The sequence below is a fragment of the Phyllostomus hastatus genome, unplaced genomic scaffold (genome assembly GCF_019186645.2).
Source record: "Phyllostomus hastatus isolate PE091 unplaced genomic scaffold, TTU_PhHast_1.1 phas_contig_86, whole genome shotgun sequence".
Lineage (NCBI taxonomy): Eukaryota > Metazoa > Chordata > Mammalia > Chiroptera > Phyllostomidae > Phyllostomus > Phyllostomus hastatus.
Genome location: NW_025333977.1, coordinates 68,927,188 through 68,933,187, shown reverse-complemented (window position 1 = coordinate 68,933,187; position 6,000 = coordinate 68,927,188). Strand labels below are relative to the sequence as shown.

The window sequence follows — 6,000 nt, the reverse complement described above, 5'->3', positions numbered from 1 at the left end:
TTATACATTCTCAATTGGCTTGTGAGGTCATGAGGGATGCTCCTTGTCTAATTTGGTTTCTGGAGACTTCATTCAAATCCTCAATGGCCATCTGATGAAAGAAAGTTATGTACTTCATCTTCTCCAGCTTTATCTCATATTACTCAATGTCTTTGAGAGACAATGTCTTTGAGAGAAACAAAACACTCAACACAAATTCCCACACCTTTTTTTTCTTTGGCATCCACCAGGACACTAGACTTATCCTCTGGAACAGGAACCTTAGGGCATTAAAGTTTTTCTCAAAATTATCTGCCAAACCGGTCTTCACTATACTGGCCTTGCAGTAAGCCCAGTAATAGCAGGTGGATTCTCAGGTAGAGTAGCCAACTTGGAGGTGAGGCTGTCATTCCAGGATTTCAGGGAGTTAGCAGTGGCCTTCTGGTCCTGGGGTATGATCTCCCCAAAAGCTTCCCAGTCAGTGGCTTTTAGAGGAAGTTTTAGCCCAGTCATCTTGAGATCCCTGACCAACCCCAGTGGCGCACAGTCCACAGCCCCTGGCGTTGCCCTTTCTAATGTAGTCATTCTCATAGAGGTCTTTTATTGTTTAACTTCATTCTCTCTCTTCTTCCTCCTGGGTCATTTCTGGGTTTGTTTTAAGATCACTGATTCCCTGTTTTGTGTTGTCTGCTCCATTCCCAGTGCTCTCTGCTGGATTCATCTCCTTTATTGAGTTCTTCAACTCGAGAATTTTTGTTTGGTTCATTTTGTAGAGTTTAATCTTTTTGGTAAAGTACTACTTTTGTTCATTGATTTTATTCCTGAGGTCTTTGAACTGCCTTTCTGAGTTTTCTTCTGTATCACTGAGTTTCTTTATAACTGCAACCTTCAATTCTGTCATTTAAAACAGTGTCTTCCATGGCTTTCAGTTTCTGGAGATTTCATTTTTTTTAATATATTTTATTGATTATGCTATTACAGTTGTCCCATTTTTCCCCTTTCACTCCCTTCCACCATGCACACTCCCTCCCACCCTGCACACCCTCTCCCACCCACATTCCCCCGCTTTAGTTCATGTCCATGAGTCGTACATATAAATTCTTTGGCTTCTACATTTCCTATACTGTTCTTACTCTCCTGTCAATTTTCTACCCACCATCAATGCTACTTATTCTCTGTACCTTTCCCCCCTCTCCCTCTCCCACTCCCCTGCTGATGATCCTCCATGTGATCTCCATTTCTGTGGTTCTGTTCCTGTTCTAGTTGTTTAGTTGGCTTTTGTTTTTGTTTTAGGTGTGATTGTTAATGATTGTGAGTTTGCTGTCATTTTACTGTTCGTATTTTTTATCTTCTTTTTCTTAGATAAGTCCCTTTAGCATTTCATATAATAAGGGCTTAGTGAGGATGAACTCCTTTAACTTGACCTTATCTGAGAAGCACTTTATCTGCCCTTCCATTCTAAATGAAAGCTTTGCTGGATAGAGCAATCTTGGATGGAGGTCCTTGCCTTTCATGACTTGGAATACTTCTTTCCAGGCCCTTCTTGCCTGTAAGGTCTCTTTTGAGAAATGAGCTGACAGTCTGATGGGAACTCCTTTGTAGGTGACTGTCTCCTTATCTCTTGCTGCTTCTAGAATTCTCTCCTTCATTTTTACCTTGGCTAATGTGATTATGATGTACCTTGGTGTGTTTCTCCATGGGTCCAACTTCTTTGGGACTCTTTGAGCTTCCTAGACTTCCTGGAAGTCTATTTCCTTTGCCAGATTGGGGAAGATCTCTTTTATTATTTGTTCAAATAAGTTTTCCACTGGTTGCTCTTCCTCTCCCCCTTCTGGTACCCCTATAATTTGGATGTTGGAACATTTAAAGATGTCCTGGAGATTCCTAAGCCTCTCCTCATTTTTTTAAATTCTCGTTTCTTCATTCTTTTCTGATTGTATGTTTCTTTCTTCCTTCTGGTCCACTCCATTGATCTAGGACCCAGTTTTCTTTCCATCACTATTGGTTCCCTGTGCATTTTTCTTCATTTCACTTATTGTAGCCTTCATTTTTTCATCTAATTAGCAACCAAAATCAGCCAATTCTGTGAGCATCCCGATTACCAGTGCTTTGAACTGTGCACCTGATAGGTTGGCTATCTCTTCGTTGCTTAGTTGTATTTGTTCTGGAGCTTTGATCTGTTCTTTCATTTGGGCCTTTTTTTTTGTCTTGATGCATCTGTTATACATGAGGGGTGGAGCCTTAGGTGTTCACCAGGGCGGGTCAACCCAGTCACTGGGTTGTGATGTTGTATGTGAGGGTGGGGTCCGAGAGGGAACAATGGCGCTTGCTCCACTCTCAGTTGGATTTCAGTCCCTTCAGCTGCTTCCCCCAAGCAAATTGGACTCTTCTGGTGCTGATTCCTGGATGGGTGGGCTTGTGTATGTTCTAGGACCCTGTGAGTCTCTCCAGGGAACTCTCCTGTGAGTCTGGGAGTTTCTCCTGCTGCCACCTCAACCCCACCAATGTTTGCAGTCGGTGATTTGAGGCTTTATTTCCCCGAGCTGGAGCTCTGGGTTGTTTGGTCTGTCTTGCTCCTCAGTTGTTCTTCCCCATTTATCTGCCTGTGAATGTGGGACCGCCAGCTCCACCGGCCAACACTGACTGCTGCAGTCTTGCCGGCCAGCTGCATCCTTGCACGCCCCATTCCACAATCCGGTGCCGAGTCTTCCTGCTGCCGCCTTTCCGTGAGTCCTCTCCGAGCACCTGTCTCTGACCCTCCTACCGGTCTGGATGAATGTGTCTTCTTTAATCCCTTGGTTGTTGACTTCCCTACAGTCGGTTTTCTGTCAGTTCTGGTGGGTTTTTTTGTTTTTAAATTATTGTCATTCTTTTGGTTTTGCGAGGAGGCACAGTGTGTCTACCTACGCCTCCATCTTGGCCGGAAGTCCTGGAGATTTCATTTTCTTTCTGTGCTCTCAAGTTATCTTGCTTGTTCATAGTATTTGATGGGTTTTCTGCTTGCACATTTGAAGTAGTACTCTTCTCATGTTTATAGTGTTTTGCTCTTGATTCAGCAGGTTGATAGCGTACTTTTTTTCACTATGTTGTTGGGCATGTCTCAGCTTTCTTTACCAGGCCGTGCCGGAGAATGTGGGCACAAGAGACAAGTTCACAACCTTGTGGCTCCTCTCACTGCCCACCCCTTAATAAAGGCTGTCGGCACGTGTTTTAAGCTCTCGGCCACCTTCACTTGGCTCTGTCCTGATGAGGAGCAGGAAGAGAAATGCCTTTTCTTGGAGGGAAAGTGCTTGTGCCCCCTTAGACTTCAGGCCTAGCGTGAGGGCTACAGCCCAGCTCCTCCACCACTCCCATGCCCACTGGGGCCACGTCAGCAGCATAACGTCTGTCTTTCCCCTGTCCTGCCTCCCCTACTCGTTTTGATACAGCCACCTTAAGTGTCTCATTGTGTAAGATCTTCCAAGTCTTTGTGGAATAGGGCATCCTTTGTTGAATTATAGTTGTTCAACTTGTAAATTTAAGGGGGAGGAATGATGAAATCCTCTCACTTAAGGGGGAAGATGATGCTGATGTTCCATCCTTTTAATTTTAACCTATTTGTCTCCATATTAAAAGTGGGTTTCCTTTATGCAGCATGCAGCTGGGTCATGCATTTTTATCCAATTGGGCCATCTCTGCCTTTTACTTGGGATGTTTAGACCAATTTTATGTCTGATGTGCTTATTGGTATGGGTGGATTTAAATATGTATCTTTTCTTTTTGTATTTATCCCATTTATTCATTTCCTATTTCCTCCTTTCTTGCGAAGTAACTGAGTATCATTGTGATTCACTTTATCTCCTTTACTGGATTATAAACTGTAATTCTTTGTTGTGTTAATTGTTTAGGGTTTCTAGTATACAGCCTAACATACCAGTCTTCCCTCCAGTATACACCTCCCAGTTGACACACGAGAATCTAACAGGAGCACATGTCATCCCCCCTTTGTATTGTCACGCTTCAACATATGGATGGACCCCATAATACAGTTTGTCTTTTAAACAGCCAGCGGTCTTTTAGATTTTATTTTTTTAATTTTTTTAATGTATTTTATTGATTATGCTATTACAGTTGTCCCATTTCCCCCCTTCTCTCCCCTCCACCCTGTACCCCCTCTCCCACCCACGTTCCCCCCCTTTAGTTCATGTCCATGTGTCATTCTTATGAGTTCTTTAGCTTCTACATTTCCCATACTATTCTTGCCCTCCCCCTGTCTATTTTCAACGTACATTCTATGCTACTTATTCTCTATACCTTTTCCCCCTCTCTCCTCCTCCCACCCCCCTATTGCTAGCCCTCCATGTGCCTTCCATTTCTGTGGTTCTGTTCCTGTTCTAGTTGTTTACTTAGTTTCTTTTGGTTTTGCTTTAGGTGTGGTTGTTAATAATTGTGAGTTTGCTGTCCTTTTACTATACATGTCTTTATCTTCTTTTCTTAGATAAGTCCCTTTAGCATTTCATAAAATAAGGGCTTGGTGATGATGAACTCCTTTAACTTGACCTTATCTGAAAAGCACTTTATCTTCCCTTCCATTCTAAATGAGAGCTTTGCTGGATAGAGCAATCTGGGATGTAGGTCCTTGTCTTTCATGACTTGCAATATTTCTTTCCAGCCCCTTCTTGCCTGTAAGGTCTCTTTTGAGAAATCAGCTGACAGTCTGATGGGAACTCCTTTGTCGGTTACTGTCCCCTTATCTCTTGCTGCTTCTAGGATTCTCTCCTTCGTTTTTACCTTGGCTAATGTAATTATGATGTGCCTTGGTGTGTTTCTTCTTGGGTCCAACTTCTTTGGGGCTCTCTGAGCTTCTTGGATTTCTTGGAAGACTGTTCCCTTTGCCAGATTGGGGAGGTTCTCCTTTATTATTTGTTCAAATACGTGCTCCATCTGTTGCTTTTCTCCTTCCTGTTCTGGTACCCCTATAATTCGGATGTTGGAACATTTAAAGGTATCCTGGATGCTCTTAAGCTTTTCCTCGATTTTTTGAATTCTTATTTCATCATGCTTTCCTGCTTGGTTGATTCTATCTTCCTTCTGGTCCACTGTATTGTTTTGAGACTCAGATTCCTTCCTTTCACTATTGGCTCTCCTCCGCATATCTTCCTGCATCTCTTTTATGGTAACCTGCATCCTTTCATCTAAATTGCGCCCAAAATCAACCAATTCCGTGAGCTTTCTGATCACCAGTGTTTTGAACTGTGCACCTGATAGATTGGCTATTTCTTGGTCGCTCAAAAGGATGAGTCCTGGGGGACTGATCTGTTCTGTTGGAAACATGTCTTATGTCTTTCCCCGTCTCTGGTCACTCTTGTTATGGTGGGGGGCGGAGCCTTAGGTGTTCACCGGGGCTGGGCACCGTGGTCGCTAGATTGTGACATTATATGTGGGGGCGGGGGCAGGAGGGGACAATGGCAGTAGTTCCGTTCTCCTGGGCTCAGGCCCTTCCTTGGGATCCTGGGCTGCGAGCTCTGCCCTGGTCCACAATCGCTGCCCCACAGGGTCCGCCAGCTGCAGCTTGCGTACTCAGGGATCACCGCTGCGTTCTTGCGCCCCGGATGGCTGTCGCGCCGATTTCGTGCCAAATTTTCCCTGACCTCCGCTCACCACCGACCCACGCCAGCCCTGCACCCGCCCGGCTTGTCGTCTCCTACCATCTGGATGTATGGGTCTACTTCAACTTCTTGGCTGTCCGACTTCCATTCAGATAAATCCTCTATCAGTTCTGAGTGATATTATCTGTAAATTATTGTTGTTCTAATCTTGGTTGTGCGAGGAGGCACGGTACGTCCACCTATTCCTCCATCTTGCCGGAAGTCGGTCTTTTAGATTTTAAAAGTATGTGAAAGCGCCCTGGCTGGCGTAGCTCAGTGGATTGAGCGCGGGCTGGGAACCAAAGTGTCCCAGGTTCGATTCCCAGCCAGGGTACATGCCTGGGTTGCAGGCCATAACCCCCAGCAACCGCACATTGATGTTTCTCTCTCTCTC

The 6,000-nt window shown here is 44.5% G+C and overlaps 1 pseudogene; it reads right to left on the bottom strand.

Annotated features, from left to right (window-relative positions):
- LOC123827491 lies at window positions 1-492 on the bottom strand (annotated as a pseudogene).
- Window positions 493-6,000: the final 5,508 nt, after the last annotated feature.